Here is a 20,548-nt window from a genome sequence, read left to right on the forward strand (position 1 = left end):
ATGTTCACTCACCTTTACACTTAATTACCAAAATAATCAAAATAAGATCAAAGATGACTTAAATCTCAACTTTCTTTTTTCTCCTAAAGGATCCAACCTATGATTCTTCTCTTGAAGCTATGGAACATACCACACATGCACAAAAGATAAATGAAAGGTGATGGCTCAACCAACTAGTATTAACTCTATTTAATTATTTTCTCCATAAACCCTAAACACTTTTTAAATTTTATACGTTTTTTTCTACTTTTCTCTCACTAGTTAAAATCCTCTAATATGGGGAAAATGATTATATCTAAATCTTATACCTAATGCTCTCCACGGATAACCGATCCTCTAAGAAATCATGTTGCCGTGATGAGAACCCGCCTGATGCTGGCGGTACCCCGCTTAATCCATCCTCTCTTGTTGTAGTTTATACTCAAGCTTAACAGAATACAAAGTGAAGTAACTGAACTTGTTATTCATCAAGGTAGTACACCATCATTTTATACATGATAACTTGTATACCAACTTTACCAGACTTAATTAACAGACTCGTAACCAACCTCTAACAGCTTTACCTAACCTGAATAACAACTAACTAACTCATAGTTCACACGTACATTAGTTTTTGCTACCTACCACGTATGCAGACATACATTCATACTTCAACATTCTCCCCGTCCTTCTCAACTCTCTCCTTTTCTGCCACCTGCACTTGTTGTCGAAACAATACATGAGCAGACTTTGGAAAGGGTTTTGTCAGCCCATCAGCAACCTGGTGCTCTGCAGGTACATAGTTTACTTGAATTGCTCCACAAGCCACCTTTTCACGTATGAAATGTATATCCAACTCTATATGCTTCGACCGAGCATAGAACACCGGATTAGCGCTCATGGCAACAGCACTTGTATTGTCACTCCAGACTATAGGAGCTGCAGCAGCCGTTTCACCCATATCAGAAAGCAAAGACCGAATCAAGACTACCTCAGCTATTGTATCAGCAATGTTGCGATACTCTGCCTCTATAGTCGAGCGATCCACAGTTTTCTGTCTCCTAGCACTCCATGACACCAAGTTACACCCAAGGAATACACACGAGCCCGAGACTGATATGCGGTCATCAACGTTGCTGGCCCAATCAACATTAGCAAACGCAGTCAAGCAGCAGGATTCAGACACAGAAGTCGGTCGAAACACCAAGCCATAGTCAATTATTCTACTTAAATAACTCAAGATCTGCTTCACAGTAAGCCAGTGACCATCACAAGGTCGATGCATATACTGGGCCACTCTACTAACACGGAATGATATATATCTGGTCTCGTATGACTCAGATACAGTAGGGAACCAACAACGCTTCTATACATGCACACATCTATAAACAACTTCCCAGCGTCACATGTTAAATTAGGCGAGACTACCATTGGCGTTGGTGTTGACTTAGCACTAAGCATTCCTGTCTGCTCCAGAAACTCGCAAATGAACTTACGCTGACTCAAAACTAGACGATCAGATAACCTACTGACCTCAACACCAAGGAAGTAACCAAGCTCACCCAGGTCCTTTAAGGAAAATTTCTTACCAAGTAGCCCAACAACCTCATCAATAGCACCACTCGACTCTCCTGTAATTATAATATCATCTACATACACCAAGATCAACGTACGAATTCCACCAACTTGTCGCACGAATAATGATATATCAACTGATGTACCACAGAATCCCAATTCTAGCAAGAAACGACGTAACTTTGCATACCATATTCGTGGCACTTGACGCAACCCATAAAATGCATATTTCAACTTACAAACTAACCGAGTGCCATCACTCGCCACTCGTTCAAAGCCTAGTGGCTGCACCATATAGACTTTTTCACCAAGTTCACCATTGAGGAAAGCGTTATTAAAGTCCACCTGCCTCAAGCTCCACCCACGAGTCACTGCCAGTGACAGTACAACACATTCACCGTGGTGGCTTTTACTGCCGAACTGAATGTATCAGTGAAGTCATTACCAGGTACCTGTGAATACCCTCGTGCCACCAACCGAGTTTTATGCCTCAGCACAGATCCATTAGCATTATACTTAATCTTGAATAGCCATTTACACCCAACCGCTGCTCTTCTTTCTGGTAACAGTTCAAGCACCCACGTGTCATTCCTTACTAGAGCATCATATTCAGCAAGCATAGCCTCTTTCCACTTTGGTTCTCTAAGAGCATGACTAATCATGTACGGCTCACTAGCACTTCCTTTAACCTGTGTGACAAACACTTTTGGCTTGAAAATACCTCATTTACTGCGAGTGATCATCGGGTGTTCATTGCCAACCACTGAACGCACTGTGCCATCTTCACATTGTCCAGATACATTAGCTTGAACCGACTCACCCATCAACAGCTCATCAGGCTGCTCTACTTGTCCTGGTATTACATTTTCCACACTTTCACCTGTACCAGTAGCAACATTCTGACTAGACAAATCAGTACTGCTACTGGAAGCAACCTCGGGCACTACCCCACTGCACACTAGTGTATGCCCAGTTCCACTATGACCAGCCTGACTACTCCTTGTACACACCTGCGAGGCACGACCACAGACACGTCGAGCACCAGGGACCACCATCAGTGACACCCCAGTACCCAAACCTTCTAAAACCGTCAACCTTTTCTTATCCACATATTCAGCAAACGGAAACACATGCTCATCAAATACTACATGACGAGATATATAGACTCGTCTGTCAGGCGCTAAGCATTGATATCCTTGATGACTTACACTGTAGCCCAGGAAAACACACGGTTGTGACCTGTACGCAAGCTTATAGGGCTGAAATACCATAAATGAGGAAAGCACCTACAACCAAACACCCTTAGGTGATCATACGTTGGTGGTTTCCCAAACAATTTCTCAAACAGAGTATGCCCTTGAAATACCTTAGTTGGTAGTCTATTAATCAAATGTGCGGCTGTTACAACCGCAAATGACCAGAACTTCAAGGGTAGAGAGGCTCGAGCTAGTAGTGTCAACGCCATCTTGAAGATGTGTTTGTGTTTTCTCTCTACAACCCTATTTTATTAGGATGTGTGTGGATAGGTCACTCGATGTTGAACCCCACACCGAATAAGCATAGCTGAGAGGGAGTGAAACTCACCTCCCCAATCACTCTGCACCGCTTTAATCTCCTAACCAAATTATGTACGCACTAATTATTGAAACAACTGAAATGCTCGAACTGCCTGCTCTTTTTCTTTCAGCAAGTACACCCAGGTGTGTCTCGAACACGCGTCTACAAACGACACATAGTACTTGAATCCATTCGAAACAATATGTCTTGGACCCCATAGGTCAGTAAAAACTAGCTGAAACAGATTTTCATACTGAGTTTTAGACGTACTGAACGGGAGCTTGTGGCTTTTACCCATATGGCATGGAACACATGTTGGAAGCAATTCTTTATTCATATTACTTGGCAAAGAAACGTTACAGTGTTTACAAACCTGCAACAACACCTTATGAGATAGATGACCTAAACGATCATGCCACAATACATATTGACTACTACTACTACTAGACTTATGAGCCAAATTTGCTTCAACATCTCTATCACGCCGAGCCAAAAAATCATCAAACTCATATAAACCACCAACTTCTCTCCCTCACAGCAGCACAGCACCCAACTTTTCATCCTGAACCACACAGTAGCCAGCATTAAATTCCAAAAATACTCTGTTGTCCCTAGCAAGCTTGGACACAGATATTAATTTCTTAGTTATTGAAGGCACATGTAATAAGTCACTTAGTATTAAAGACCGAGATGCAGTATGAACCGAAGTTCGACTAACTTTAGCAATTGAAATACCAGCACCATTGCCTATAGTTAACTTACTAGCACCTGTGTAATATGATCCATCCACAACCTCAACATCAGAAGTAACGTGGTGAGTAGCTCCTGAATCTACAAACCACAAGGTAGGGGAAGAACTTGTTACGGCTACATTTGCAAGTGGTCTGAGTTGGTCTTAATTCTCCAGACCTCCTGGACTTACACTTGGCTTACTTGTACAGGCACAAGCATTGGAATTATAGTGACACATATATTAGTTGTACGCAACCGCTCCTTGAATGAGCTTCTAACATCCGGTTCATCTATACCAGAAAATGACTTGTCAAACCTGTACCATCATCGATTGACAAGGTGGCCATTTTTTCCACATAACTGACACTGAACCTTGTCACGCCCTCGACCATGACCAGCCTGATTGTTATAGGTTGTGTGTCTGTCTGTCTTGACTTGATCTTGACGAGCGTATCGATCATACTTATCACCCACAGCATTCTTTACTTGTGCCACATTAGCAGCAACAGCCACACTGTCAAAGCGAGTGAAGTTTTTCTGTTGAGTCTCAGCATCAATAAGCACCGAGACTACTCCTTCCAATGTCAACGCATCACGACTGGCCGACAGCGCCGTTACAACCGGCCTATATTCTACTGACAAGCCATTCAAGATTGTGGCAATGTGTTCAAGATTGGACACCGGGCTGCCCACAATACTAACGCATCACATATCTCTTTAACTTGAGATATGCACACGTGCATCCCTAATTCACCCTTATGACCTACTTTTAGTTGATAGTGCAGATTCATCACCGCCGTCGTTGATTTACAGGCAAAGATCTTGTTTATAGTGTTCCATACCTGCACAGCCATTTCTGTCCCCACTAGATGTGGCGGTAAGGACTGATTGATCGTAGATAACAACCACGAGGCCAAGGCAATGTCTTGTGCCACGAAAACCTCATAATCCTCATTCTCAGTTGTTGGTGCCATCATCGAGCACAACCGTTGTAGGCGGAGAAACAATCGAGCCAGAAAGCAGCTTGTCAAGTCGATGGCTCCTCACCATTAACATCACTTGTTGTTTCCACAACAAGAAATTTCGGTCATCAAGAACAACGCTCAGTCGTTTATTGGTGAACCCTTTAGAAGCAAATCCCGAGCAATCGAAACTTCTAACAGCACCACTAGAGAGTGGAGAAACCGGAGGAATCATATCACCAGCGTATGCTCAGCCGTCTACGAGCAGACCTTCACCACGCCACTAGATCACCAGCATCTGATACCATGTTGTAGTTTATACTCAAGCTTAACATAATACAAAGTGAAGTAACTTAACTTGTTATTCATCAAGGTAGTACACCAGCCTTTTATACATGATAACTTGTATACCAGCTTTACCAGACTCAATTAACAGACACGTAACCAACCTCTAACAGCTTTGCCTAACATGAATAACAACTAACTCACAGTTCACGCGTACATTAGCTATTGCTACCTACCACGTATGCAGACATACATTCATACTTCAACATCTCTTGCCTTTCCTGATTTCACCGTGCCTATTAATCGACTGGCACCTGTTTCGGATAAAGATACCTTGATCGGTGGTGAACCCGCTACTGCCTCCATGGAAGATGATATTTTTTATGAGGAAGATGTTGAAGTTCTTGATGGAGATATAACTAGAGGGATGGTCAACGACTTGATTTCTTTTGATTTTTCAGACCGTATTCAGGATCTTGCCAATAAAAGTTTTAGCCAAATTGTTGTTGTTAAACTCCTTGGAAGAAGAATTGGTTACGTTGCTCTCCGAAACCGTCTCTATAATCTCTAGAAACCTTCCCAATTGTTCAAGCTCATGCACTACTATCTAATCTCTCTTTCGCACTTCATCGGACTATCTGAAGGCTCTTTCCGACAGACCTTGGACCATCTTTGGTAACTATCTAACAGTAGAGCCATGGTCGCCAGATTTCTCAACGACACAACCATACCCTAGCAAGATTGTTGCTTGGATCAGACTTCCAGGCTTGCTCGTCACCCTCTACAAACACGATCTCATCACCGAAATTGGTAAATGCATTGGCCTTGTCCTTAAAATCGATTATCATACCAAAAGGAACCATCGGGGGAGATTTGCCCGAATGGCTGTTACAATCGATCTCAACAAGCCCTTGGTGTCAAAACTGGTTGTGAATGGAGTTGTCCAAATCATGGAATATGAGTCTCCTACCCATGATCTGTTTCATCTGTGGCCGTTATGGACATATGAAAGACAACTGTGCTGAGCCTTATCCTGCTGCAATGAGCGATGTTCCTACCTATAACCAACCCGTTGACACAGTTGCTCAAGAGCCAAGCAGTGATCCCTTATTTAGACCTTGGATAGTGGTTAAATGCTGCCTCCGTAAGAACACTAAACTACCTACTGCTCCTTGAACCACCGGACAAGACGCTCACAATTCTGGGTCCAGATTTGCTCCCATCTCTGAAACGGCTGAGGAGCTGGTATGAATGCTAAAACTCAAGAAACTCCTGTGATGGCCCCCTCCACTATTCACGTACGTGAAACCAATGAAAACCCAACCATGTTCAACAAGAATGTAAAAGACTCCAAAACCAGCAAAGGCAAAGCCCAGATTCCCGTTCATGAACCACTGTCTGTCTCTATCATTGGGAACCGCACTGACCGCGTCAGGACTTCTTTCACCGATCAAGCTAGCATCACTCATCGGTCCACTAGTGAACCACAACGGGCTGAAATCCTGAACAAAACAAAGCACTCAGCCTTGATTATCTCTGAAAATTCTGATCCCAATGTTATGTCAATGCCAATGATGGGAGAGACCAGGAACGTTTTTTATTCTTCTGGACAGTCTCAATCTCCTTTGTGCACAGTATTTCCCATTGAACCAGGCCCTTAAAATCTTAAAGAATCTGATACGAGCCATTGTAACTCGTCTGATATGGAGATTGTCCTTCCAGGCACTGAAGTCGAGAACCAGGCTGAAGCTATGCTCGAGTAACTCCCTTTCCTCCTCTCATTTTTACTTTTAATGAATTGCAAAAAAATATATTGGAAAGTTCAGGGGTGCGGGCACCCAAAATTTGTTACTGTTGTTCATTAATATCTTGGCGATCACAAGCCTGATGTCATTGCTTTTGTTAAGCCACGTGTTAGTGGTAGAAAGGCCCACTCTATTATTCACTCTCTTGGGATTCTGAATTCTCACCGTATTGAAGCAGCTGGATTCTATGATAGTATCTGGATTTGTTGGTTTGACTCTGTCTCCGTTGATATAATCGCCGACCATTTTCAATTTATTCATATTTGTGTTACTAGTGCTACTGGCCAGAACTCTTTTCTAGCCATTATAGTTTATGCAAGTGACGTCAATTATAGTTTATGCAAGTAATGTCACACATAATAACGATTATACTGTAGGTTAGTTTTAATAGATGATTCACAAAAGAAAATTCGCCTAAAAAATAAAAAAAAAAGTCTCTAAAATTTAATAAAATATTATAAAATTAAAACTGTCCAAAATCAAAACTGTCTAAAATCAGTCCACAAGCCGGACTGTTATAGCCAAAAATATTGTTTATCAGAATTTTACCAAAAATAACAAAATCTCGAAAATCACTCTAAATTGAAATTCAAAATAAAATAAACAATCTGTAAAAAATCGGGCCGAAATCGGATTTAAAAAGACTTCTTAATTGACAATCGAAATATTATCATAAATAGTAAAAAAATATCTAAATCTAGTGATTCGGAGGGAAAACGGCAGAATTTGAGGTCGAAAAAAAGGCCACATGGAGCATAACTCGATGTGGAAAGCGTGTACGTCGAAAAGAGTTTTCCGGATTAGGTCTTATGTGTGATTCTGACACCCGTAGCCAAAGTTATGGCCAAAAGACTGAAGCACACTCAAAACGGCCCCAATGAGGAACATATCACAATCATTTCCCGCCTTTGCGCTGATCTGCCAACTCATGGTATCTCAGCGCCATCAAGGTGCAATCTGACAGCTCAGCATCATTTGTCTCGGATTCCCTTGCATCAGCAAGTCCTAACGCTTCAAAGCATAGGCGTCTCTAGGCCTGGCTACGCCATCTTACTGCAACCATTACAACACCATGGATCATTGTTGGCGAGTTTAATGCAACTATCAGATTATCGGACAGAAGTGGCGGTGCTAGCTCTACCCGTCCTTGCCGAGATTTTCAGAATCTAATCTATGACTTTGGTTTGAGAGATATGGGGCTTCAGGGTCCCCAATTCACTTGGACTCGTGGCTTGGTTTTCGCTAGATTGGACAGGGTTATTTTTAATTCTACAAAGATAACATCCCTGTTGATGATCACTTTGCGGGCAGTGGGATCCCACAAACGATACTCCTTTACTCCATCAGCATACACTAAGAATTTGTATTTCTTGGATTTTGGATTCAACTTTGAAATTTCTTGGGAGTTGTACATCACGTACACAATACTTCCAAATAAATGGAGGTTGAATAATCAACTGGTTTACCAGTCCACATCTCCATTGATGTCTTCACATCTATTGTAGTTGATGGAGCTAGATTCACCAAATAACAAGCGGTATTAACTACTTCTGTCCAAAATAATTTTTCTAGGCCTGCATCCCTCAACATTGCTCTTTTCTTTCTAATAAGGTTTTGTTCATCCGCTCTGCCACTCCATTTTATTGAGGAGTGTTCACCACTGTGAACTATCTTTTGATGTATTCTTTCTTGCAAAATTCATCAAATTCTTCACTTGTGTATTCTCCTCCATTATCTATTCTGAAACACTTGATCTTATTTCCAAAATCAAGTTCCACCCGAGCTTTGAAGTTTTTGAAAGTTAAAAACACATCTAACTTTTTCTTAATAGGATACACCCAACATCTCATAAGTAGTCATCAATAAATGAGATAAAGCATTTTGCTCCATCTAGGGATGTAACTGGTGCTTGCCATACGTCAGAATGAACCAATTTTGGAACATTTTTGCCTATAGATTTTGACTTGTTGAATTTCAATCGGTGTTGCTTACTTGTTATATAATGCTCACACAAAGTAAGTGATATCTTTGTTAAGTCTGGAAGTAGTTTTTTCTCCACAAGGACTTTCATTCCTTATTCTGACATGTGTCGAAGTTTTTGATGCCATAACATTGCAGAATCTGAACTACATGAAGCAACAGAGGCTTCTGCTTCTAGCAAAGTCTCTCCCTTCAGCATGTACAAGTTTGCTGCTATCTTTTCGCCTTTCATCACCACAAGCGCTCCACGGAACACCTTCATGATTCTTTTCCGTGTTTCAATCTTTCTTGCATTATTATCCAACAATCCATTGGATAATAAATTTTTCTTTAGGCCTTTCACGTGTCGCACATCTCAAACAACTTTAATTATTCCATCATACATCTTCAATTTGATGGTTCTCACACCAACGATCTCTACGGCATGATCATTGCAACTATACACAGATCCTCCTGAGACAGGTTCATAATGATGGAACCATTCTCTTCTTGAGGTCATGTGATATGTTGCTCCCGAATCAATGAGCCATATATATGCTAATCTCTGAAGTGTTTGTAGTATTGCCTTGTGGATTTGAGTTTTTACCTAGACTCCAACAATCCTTCTTCAAGTGACCCTTCTTTCCACAGTTGTAGCACTTTCAATTCTTCTTGCTTCTCGACTTTGATCTACCATATTTGTGATTGCTGCTTTGGCCACGTTCTGTTGATCTCCCTATCATCATTGTTAATGTTTCTGCTTGTTGCAGATTTACTTGTCTGTCTTCCTTGCTCTTGCGTCGATTTTCTTCTTGTAGAACAGCATCTGTAACGTCATCAAAGACTAGACTGGTAACATTACTGTTTGTCAAGTTGATGATGAGTTGATCATACGAATCAGGTAGACTTTGAAGTAGAAGTTCATCACATTCTTGTTCTCCTATTGTACATCTTAAGGATGTAAGCTGAGAAAATAAAGTGTTCAATATGTTTAAGTGCTCCGTCACTGAAGTACATTATGGCATACGGAGAGTGTACAATTTCCTCTTAAGAAAAATTTTATTGTGCAACGATGTGGCCTCGTATAGTTTGGTGAGATGATCTCATATCTCCTTAGTTGTCTTATTCTCCTCGATGCTTGACAATACTTCATCTGCTAATGCTATATGAAAGTTTCTCATAGCATTCTCGTCCATTTCGATTCATTTGTTGTCATCTGTGAAATCTATCGGCCTTTCACTGATAGTGCTAGACAAACATCTTTCCTCATGATGGCCTTCATCTTCAATTTCCACAATGAGAAATTTCTCTCATTGAACTTTTCAATTTCAAATTTCGTTGCCATAGCTTCTATTACGGATAGCTCCCACTATTTCACTATCGTGAATAATTCTCTAGAACCTTCAAAAAATGGGTAATACCTTTTTACTTTCTTATGTTGGAGGATCCACCTTTTAGTGGCAATAAAAATGAAGATAAAGAAGACACAAATTTTACGTGGAAAATCCCTAAATAATATAGGGTAAAAAACCATGGGCAAAGATAGAAGAATTTCACTATGAGAAAATAGGAATTACAACTTCTCTCGGTCTAAAAAAGAGAAAACAATAACAATTCTCTCTTGATAAAAAAGAGAAAACAACTCTCAAGAAAACTCTCTAAATTCTCTAGTATTGGGAGAAAGCTAGAATGATTTGGGATTGTTTTGAAGCTAAATGGGTTAGAGTATTTAAAGTTGAAGCTGAAGGACTAATCTTATAAATACCCTAAAGTTCATGGACTAAATGTTCAATTTTATCATCTCATTTTTTCAACAATTTTGGTTCCAGCTTTTTGTATCGAAAACTCACCGAATTGCAGTTTAATTTGACAATTGCAGCTGCCACCGAATTTGACTTTTAACAGTGTTTGATAAAGGTAAACAGTTGACAAAACGTGGACTGTCTGTGGGACATGTGAGGTGTTGTTGGTAATGTTTGAAGGAGTTGTTTGGGTAGTATAGTGGATGCAATGATTTCATTAGGTGTGTTGGTCATTGGAGGTATCATTAAGATTGTAGTAGAAATCGAGGGATTGAATAAGAAAAATAAGAAGGTAAGAGTTGTTTGAGGCATGCATGAAACGCTATCCTTAAGGATATTTCGTAAGAATGTGTACCCTCCAAGATTCAATGAACACTTTTACAAAGCAGAGAGCGAGGAGAACAAGAAACCAAGAGGAAAAGGAATTTGAACATTATAGTAGCAAATCAAACAAACTTGATTAAAATATTTGTAATATTGAAAAGATACGGGATTTACCATATATGTTCTTTTACTATACTATGATGTTCCTTTTGAATTAAAATTATGAGATTTTTTGACAAAAACATAGAGATCATTTTTATATAAAGAAATTGAATTAAATTATTTTTAAAATCATAGAATTCTTTTAAAATACATTTTATTTATAACAAAAGATTCTGATAAATTGTTATCACAATGTGAGATTGAAGATAGAAAGAAAAAAGGTTATGCTTTTGATGTTCTGTTAGGTATCCCCAGACATTGTTATTTTTTTATTAATATGGGTAAGTACAAGACGATATCTATTCAAAGATGATTTTCAATTATTTGACATTGAATGTTCGTACCCTGATATTTTTTATGCTTGAACCTGAAACCTCAAGGAATAACAACAATTCTTTCACTACCGAGGTCACTGAGTTCATGCAGACATTGTGAAATTTAAATAAATAAAATAGTGTTGTTTTTGCTACTGTGTCAAAGTTAGAAGTTGGTTTGGAGTTTTGTTGTTTGTGTTGTAGTTTTGAGTGTATGGGAACTAACGCGGTTTTTTATTAGAAGTAAAAAGTAAAACCCTTATTGTTACTTTCTCTGCTATCCCATTTTTTGTGTTCTTGTAAATTTCGAAATTAATATTTAGACTATGTCCCTATTTATTTGTTATTTATATTTGTTCTCGCAGCATGAATCAAATAATATTAGTTAAAAGATTTGTTATTTTCTCTTGAAGTTTCGAGTTCGAGCACCGTGTATTAGGAGTATGATAGTTGAACATATACATGAAAACCTTATATTACATTTTAAAAAAACTAATATATAAATGGTTGATAATCAAGTTTAAATTCAAGTCGAATTCATTTGATTTGAATATTAACTAAATTTTAATCGAATCGAATTCGAATAATTTACTATAAGTCTCGTTTATAACCCTACTAAAAAAAGAGTACTTGGTTTGAACTCGAAGAGCCACGACCACCACCAACCCCATGTATAACTGTGATATTCTTTTGTGCATTTTGTAACTCTAATGCTTTTGTTAATTGCCAGGATCTTGGCCGCTGCTGCTTGTGTTTATTTATTTATTAATAAAATATTTAGGCCCTGCTCATGTTTATTTATTTATTAATAAAATATTTTTGGTGAATAACAAATCAACCAATCGTACATCAACGTTCTGAATAAGAAATTCAACCAATCCCACATTATGAATAGTTAGTTTCCTTTGGATTTCAATGCTCAGGGAGAAGGAGAAATGGCAAAAGGTGATTACGTTCCACTCTTCGAAACAAGGCCGGTCAAGGGACGGATTCTTTTCCGGTCGATTGCATTGCTTGGTATATGCTTCATTTGTACGTATAGAGTCGGGTTTTTCCCAGTTGGTGGAAAATCTGAGAGATGGATTTGGATTGGATTGTTTCCTTCTGAGCTATGGTTCATTTTTTCTTGGTTTCTCAGCACAGTTTGTAGATGGAACTCTGTCTATCGTATTCCCTACGTACACAGGCTCTCTCAAAGGTATGGTATCTCCTACATGTGTGTACATACAATGATATATATGTGTTTATTCATTAGCTTCAATCTTGGAAAGGTTCGGGAAAGAATTACCGGGCGTCGACATATTCGTGTGCACGGCGGATCCGCTGATAGAGCCGCCGAGCATGGTGGTGAACACAGTTCTATCAATGATGGTATATGATTACCCACCTGAGAAATTAAGCGTCTATTTATCAGACGACGGGGGATCGGATTTAACGTTTTATGCCATGTTAGTACCCACCTGAGAAATTAAGCGTCTATTTATCAGACGACGGGGGATCGGATTTAACGTTTTATGCCATGTTAGAGGCTGCGAATTTCTCAATGTCATGGCTGCCTTTCTGCAACAAGTTCAAAGTAGAACCGAGATCGCCAGAGGCTTACTTTACGACAACTTCCGCACCAGTCGATGATCCTGTCAATGTCCAACAACACTGGCTTTCTGTTAAGGTATATCTAATGTTTTTATTCTCTTTCTAGTTTCTTACATGTCAATCATGCAACTTGCAAGTTGTTTCCTTCTATCAATACTTTTGCAGAAACAATATGAGGACATGAAAATGAGGATCGAGACCACCACAAAGTTGAACCGAATTCCAGAGCACATACGGATACAGCACAAAGGATTCCGTGAGTGGGACTTTGTTTCGAGCAAACGTGATCATCAAACCATTCTTCAAGTAATTAATCATACCTTATTAGTTTATTAATTAAGCTCTGAACAGTTGCGTTTTATTAGTTAATGGTGCTTTTTTAGATCCTAATCGATGGAAGAGACCCCAATGCTGTGGATATTGGAGGAAACCCTTTGCCAACTCTTGTGTATTTGTCAAGAGAGAAAAGACCCCAACATCACCACCATTTCAAAGCTGGGGCCATGAATTCCCTTGTAAGTATAATATACTATACATGTTTGAATACAAGGCAATTTAGTTTGCATGTTGTTGAATGAATTTTATGGTGAAAAAAAGATTAGGGTATCATCAAAGATAAGCAATGGTCCGATCATTTTGAACGTGGATTGCAATATGTATTCAAACGCCGCTATATGACTAAAAAACGCCACTAAAAATCTGTTTTGTTGTAGTGAACAATTCAGAGTCGATCAAATATTCCATGTGCATTGTCATGGATGAAGAGAAGGGAGACGAGGTTGCCTATGTACAGTTCCCTCAGAATTTCAAAAATATCGGCAAAAATGATATTTATGGAAGCTCTTTTCGAGTAATAAATAAGGTAATTAAGCCAATAACAGAAAAGGTTATATTCAAGCAATACATATGATTAATCTTGATGATGATCTCTTTGATCTGTATATGTCGTATCAACAACAATAAAGCTGGAGTTTCTAGGACTTGACGCAAATGGAGGGCCATGCTACCTTGGCACAGGATGCTTCCACAGGAGAGAAGCTCTTTGTGGTAAGCAATATGACAAAAAATACAAAGGTTGATTGGAAGAAACTAACTGATACCGAGGTTGAAGAAAGTGCAAGCCTCCTTGAAGAAACATGTCAAGTTCTTGCAAGCTGTACCTTTGAACGCAACACACCATGGGAAAAGAGGTGCATTTCATTCTTTCTCACTTGTGTAAAATACATACCTGTATTTCGATTCGGTTTGTGTTCGAATTCCAATGTCCGCAATCTCTTTCGGTCGCAGATGGGTTTGAAGTACGGTTTTCTGGTGGAAGATGTAATTAAAGGGTTGAGTATGCAGTGTAAGGGATGGAAATCGGTGTATTTAAACCCCGAAAGAGAAGGCTTCCTAGGAGTTGCTCCCATGGCATTATTAGAGACGCTGGTACAATATAAGAGATGGACGGAAGGTCACTTTGAAATTTTCTTATCAAGATATTGCCCCTTGTTGTATGGATATGGAAAGATCCCTCTTAAGCTTCAACTTGCTTACTGTTCTTACCACTTGTGGGCTGCAAATTGCTTGGCTACGTTGTATTATGTTGCTGTCCCAAGCCTCTGCCTTTTCAAAGGCTTCCCATTGTTTCCTAAGGTATCAACTTCTTAACCATTTATCTCGTAGGATCGAATTCAATGTTACATGAATGACTGTAAAACAATGGAAACCTGCAGATGTCAAGCCCCTGGGTGCTACCATTTGCATATGTTGCATTCGCACACTGTGGATATAGCCTCAGTGAATTCGTACTGTCACATCCTAATTTATGGGCAAAAATTTTTAGATTATAAAATATTAAGTTCAAAAGAATTATGGAGAAAATTCATGGACTTTAGTTATAATTTTTCCTCCCTTGTTTATTATAAATTTAAGAGAATTATAAAATATGTTAGTGCATTATTGTGAAATGATATGAAGTGGTTGGCAATGTCGGAGTCCACGGAAATTATTCTCAATTTAATGTTGGGGACAGCCTACTACTCTATCCTTATCTCATTGCGGGAATTGGATTTTATTGTTGTTGATATGAAGTGTTTGGCAAATAATAATTCAATCATACTGTTATTTTATTAAAGAAATTGAGTACCACTCAATAAGATAAGAGATATTTGTTTTAAGTGAGGGCAGTTCAGTTTTTATTAAGAAAAACGCTAGAAAAGAAGCTATAACTTATAGACACATCATGAACTTGTAATAATGACTACATGCACCGCACCTTTATCCTCATTGTAATGACTACATGCACCGCACCTTTATCCTCGTTGATGATAGCACACGCCACCTCCACCTTGGTAACTCTCTACAAAATTCAACATCTTGGTCTCATTTTGAATTGAACTTAATATGACCTTAATGGCCTTGATTTCAGGTCCCATTTTGAGACCTAAAGCAAGCTGGTTTGAGCTTGGGGAAAAAAAACGTGTACCTCTCTCGTCAGATTGTTCCCACTCATCTGATCTTTCCTCAAAGCTTCAGTAAGGATGTCATCTAAAAGGTCATCAGCATCATAAAGTGAATCTTTCAGTTTTTCAAGATAGTCTTTGACAAGATTGCTGCTCACAGTTTGCTCCTCGGCATCAAGAAGCACAACAGAGATCGCAGAGACGATGCTTATGAGGTCCTGCAGGTGGTCTTTGAAATTCCACATAAGCCAAGTTTTTTTAAGAAGAGGGGAGCTCAGTTTAGTGATGATGTCGAAAGCAATTGATTCTCCCATTGCTTGTGCTGCTGCTTCGAACTGAAACTAATGCAAGTGTTGGAAGTGATTTGGGAAGATGCCTGTTCGTGTTCATCGTTCGATTTCATTTCTGGAAGTGGATACGATTCTCGGTCTATGACTCCGAGTCAGTCCAGGTATGATTCAATGTACCAGGATTCAAGCGGTTACAATGCTCGCACCCCAGTAGCTTATGCGTAGGAGGAGATAGTTGGCGAGCCTGTGTAAGGGCGAAGATTGGCGGATAATATTTCAATTACGATTCGGTTTCGGCCATGGAATGAAAAAGAATTTCTAAGAGGGGACGAGATCGCGTGGTATGCAGACGGGAATAAGCTTGTCAGAAATGAGTATAATCCTGCTACATAGCACACTGGTAAGACTTGTTAAGCATGAAAGAATGGAGGAACTAAGAAAAGTATGAAGGTTAGAGAGAGCACGTGGATTGTAGGGAAAAAAAATTAATAAAGGATGAAGGGTAAATCACAACAGGAGTCATCCAAGTTTAGTAAAAACTTAACCTTGTCTTTTAGCCTCCATATTATTATGATCATGGCATAATGGTTTAAATAAGATCAATTTAGTGCATGATGTTAGTAATTAAATATTATTGGCTCTTCAAGTTTTTAGTTATACAAATTGGGTTTCCAAATTATTAATTAGATTCTAATAAATTATTTTTTTTATGGCGAGGAAAATTATTTGATGTTGTAATTGTAAATAGATTGTCTGTGTTCGTTAGAAAAAGATTTCAAAGTTAGAAATCAAGTTGGTGAGCTGGAATTCAAGAGTAATATTTTGGGTTTTGTTGACGTTCCGAGTTCGATTCCGACGTTCGTTTCGCAAATTCAAACCCGGTAAACTATTTTTCACTGATTTATCATCCGATTCGATTTGTTTTTTGGAATTAAGCTCCGTTTTTTTTTTTTGTAATTTCTGTTGATATGGATCCGATGAAATATTGGAAGTTGAATTAAATATCAAAGGCATTCGAATGGAATTTATATGGTCGATCAGTATGACACGGAAATCGAGGTAATACTTTACTACCACTTTATGCTTTATGGAACATGTTAATATTGGTAAATGCATGAATAAGATAATGTTGATTACTTTTGTGGAGTTGAATAATTTATACACTTGATATGAATGTGGTAGAAATTCTAGAACTGAATACGGATCGAATGACTAATATAAGAGATTGAGGAATTGTTAGAATTAAATTACAAGTTTGTGATTGGTGATAAAGAAATCAGCTCTGGATTTGTAACTTATATTTTATATCATCAAGGGTTAAATGTTAAAGGTACTTGGATGGAAAATTATGAGAATACTCCGGTATGGTAAAATTACGAAAATACCCTTATGTTGTAGGATGATAAGAATTGTCCCTGGAAGTTGGTTAATAACTCTGAAAATACATATTGATCCGATATAATTACAAATGTGCATAAGAAATAATAGTTTTGTTTAGAAAATTTGGATAACTGGTTTTTAACGCCAAAAAGGGTTTGCACAAGATGCTAGAAGTTTGTTAAAGAATAATTTCAAGATCATAGAATGTTCGGAAAAGTAATTAACCATAGGATCTTAAAATTATAATTATTTTCGTTAAGAGCAAATATCAAAATTATCTGGTTAAGAAATTACGAAAATGCCCTTGAGAGGTAAAATAGTCTGAGTTGACCCTGAATGAGAAAGTACTTTGAGGATTTGTACTTAACTCGATTAAGTAAGAATTTAATTGTTAATATCTTGTCTTTGTATAGAAAAATTCATGATATTATGTTTGTAAAATTTGAGAAGGCACTTGACCCGAAAATATTCGAGTAATGAGTAAATACCTGAAGAATAATTTATCGGGGGTATTCTGCTATCAGAATTGTTCGAAAGAAATGAAATAAATGATAAGATTGAATTTAATAATAAGATCGGACGTAAGAAAATGATTAAAATACACTGAATCTATAGAATGACCAAAATACCCCTGTAATGGAAATGACCCAAGAATATCACCAAGCTCAGGAATTATTGGATATCCTCGAGCTCTGAAATGAATGGAATAAAACTGAACACTAAAATTACCAAAATACCCTTATGGCCTATATTAAGTAAATGTCTTGGATTAATTAAGGAATCCAAATAAGCATAGGCATTGGACTACCTTTAAAAGTAATAGAACACAATTTAAGTGAGTATATCAACCCTAGAGCTATGTCAATACCTGGATGGCATAGATATTACTTGAATGCGTGTTCGTCTTCTCAAGTTTGGCTCGTTGATAAATTTTGGAAGTATTCAGCTCAACTCTAGATCGTATTCAGTACTAAGAATTGGACGTTTGTTCGACAAATCAACCACGAAGACCAAATTGAATGGAACGGAAGTACAACATGTATATGAAATTCAGTAATGTTTGAATTACTCTGGAAAATCCCGAAGTAGATGGAATAGACTTGAATGTTAAATGAACTAAGTAACCTCAAGGACTAAGGATTAAGTAAGTGATTTGAATGAGTTTAGAAACGTTTATGAACATACATGATGTAATGTTCTTATAGATCTTGAACTACAAATTAAGCACGTCAGCATTTCATGATATAGTGGAAGTGTGAACATGAAATAAAGGCATTGGAAGATTTATTCAGCAGTGATTCCAAAGATTATATATGGATTAGAATTTGTGATATTAAAGTGTAAATACCATGTAAGGACAATGAATTGATCAGTCGATAAGCATTAATTCTGGGAGATATTCATATGAAGTTGTTTGATAATGAAATCAATCGACATAGACTGTAAATGTCCTGAATCTTCATTTCTTCCTTATCAGCCAAGTCATATTTTGAATAACTGCTGATTTCGTTAGTTATTAAACTCTTCCTATAGCGATTCTAAATTTCGATATCTTATTGATATACTGAAGATTCATGATTCTCTACCTGCTAAGATTATACAGTACCTCTGAATAATTTCTGTAAACTCTGGTGTGTTCCCTAATCACCTGGATATTTTACCTGATTTTCGATTTGATTTCTATTATAATACCTGACTTGGATTCTGATCGGATACTTGACCTGGATTCTGATCGAATACTTGACCTGGATTTTGATCTGATACTTGACCTGGGTTATGTTTTGATTTTTGATATATCCGTTTACAGACGGAACATGTTTTATTTGGGGGGTAATGTTGGAGGAAGTATACCTGGAGGCTCCTTGGCTGTGTGCTCAGGGCCTTACTTACCGGCTCCTCGACTGTGTGCTCAGGGCCTTACTGGACTTGGCGGTGGGTGTATGATTCTGGGGGACCTACACATTTTGGACTTGAAGGATGGGGGTATATATATATATATGTTTTAAAAAGATCTGAAAAGTTACATGATTTTTGGGAACACACTAGAAAACCTATTATGATCTCTTGAACCTAAACATCCCAAATATTTTCCATCAGAACTGAATACTATCTGTTAATACCTGAAATATCAATGGTACCTCAGCTCAGCCAAAGAAATCTGTAGATATCTGAACCAATAAGGAAATATATGTTTATCTGTATCTGCACGTTCTTGAGCATCATCTGGTAGTTTTGTATTACTGGGCTTTTCGAAGCTCACTCTATTACTCACCTTTGCAGATTAAAAGAATTGTACCAGTGCAACTATCGTCATCACTAAGGGAGTTCTTCTGATGTTGTTTGCAGAGTATGGTACATGTGATTAGGGGGCATATAATTGTATTTTGTTTTAATATTTGAGTCTGAAAATATGTTTTATTTTTTTGTGTACTAATAAATCCTTTTATAAGTTACAAGTTTTAATAAAAGTTTTAAATTTTCTGCTATTTTTACAGTGGGTCGCTTCGGTGGCCCTAATGTGACACTCCAGATCGAATTGAGGTACCTGCATCGGTCTGAGGGGGTTACACGTATGGTGCAACGGCAAGTTTCGAGGTTGGTACAATGATCAACGGATGTGGATGTTCAAGAGAACTTCATACTTCTTTGCCTTCTCTGAAACCATCTGGAAGCTATTAGGGTATTCACAACTAGCCTTCATCGTCACCGCCAAGGTAGCTGATGAAGACGTCTCGAAAAGATATGAACAAGAACTGATCAAGTTCGGTGCCGCTTCACCAATGTTCGATATTTTAGCCACGCTTGCGATGTTGAACCTAATCGGTATGTTGGGAGCAATCAAGAGTGTCATCATCTCTAATGTTTTGGACCAATTTGGAGTGCAAATTCTGCTGTGCTTGGCTTTGGTGACAATCAACTTGCCTGTATACCAAGCATTGTTTTTCCAAAAGGACAATGGCAAGATGCATACTTCAGTTACTTGCAAGTCTTTTGTTTTTGCCGTGTTGGCATGCACTGTAGCCGCTATTTAATTTGAATTCACTAAATAATAATTATATTTATCTCTAATTCAGCAATTAATCTATATAATTATAAAAAATATTATTTGATATATTGTTTCAGTAAGGCTTATATCACAAATAAGTACTTAAATTATTTTTTTAGTCAAAATAGATACATAAAGTATTCAATCTTTTCTATATAAATTCTAAAAAGTTGACACAAGTGGCAGACGTACATTGTTGTTCAGGGTGGACACATGCCCGACCTGAAATTTGATTTCTTTTGATTAGTTATTTATTTTATTGACAGTGTCAACCTTGTAATTTTATTTGTTCTCAACCCACACAAAAAAATTATATTATTGATATATATATGTGGTCAC

The 20,548-nt window shown here is 38.0% G+C and overlaps 1 pseudogene; it reads left to right on the plus strand.

Moving 5' to 3' along the window:
• Positions 1-12,391: 12,391 nt before the first annotated feature.
• On the plus strand, positions 12,392-20,195 carry LOC120185279 (annotated as a pseudogene).
• Positions 20,196-20,548: the final 353 nt, after the last annotated feature.

The sequence above is a fragment of the Hibiscus syriacus genome, unplaced genomic scaffold (assembly GCF_006381635.1).
Source record: "Hibiscus syriacus cultivar Baekdansim isolate YM2019G1 unplaced genomic scaffold, ASM638163v2 tig00113096_pilon, whole genome shotgun sequence".
In the NCBI taxonomy this organism is placed as follows: domain Eukaryota; kingdom Viridiplantae; phylum Streptophyta; class Magnoliopsida; order Malvales; family Malvaceae; genus Hibiscus; species Hibiscus syriacus.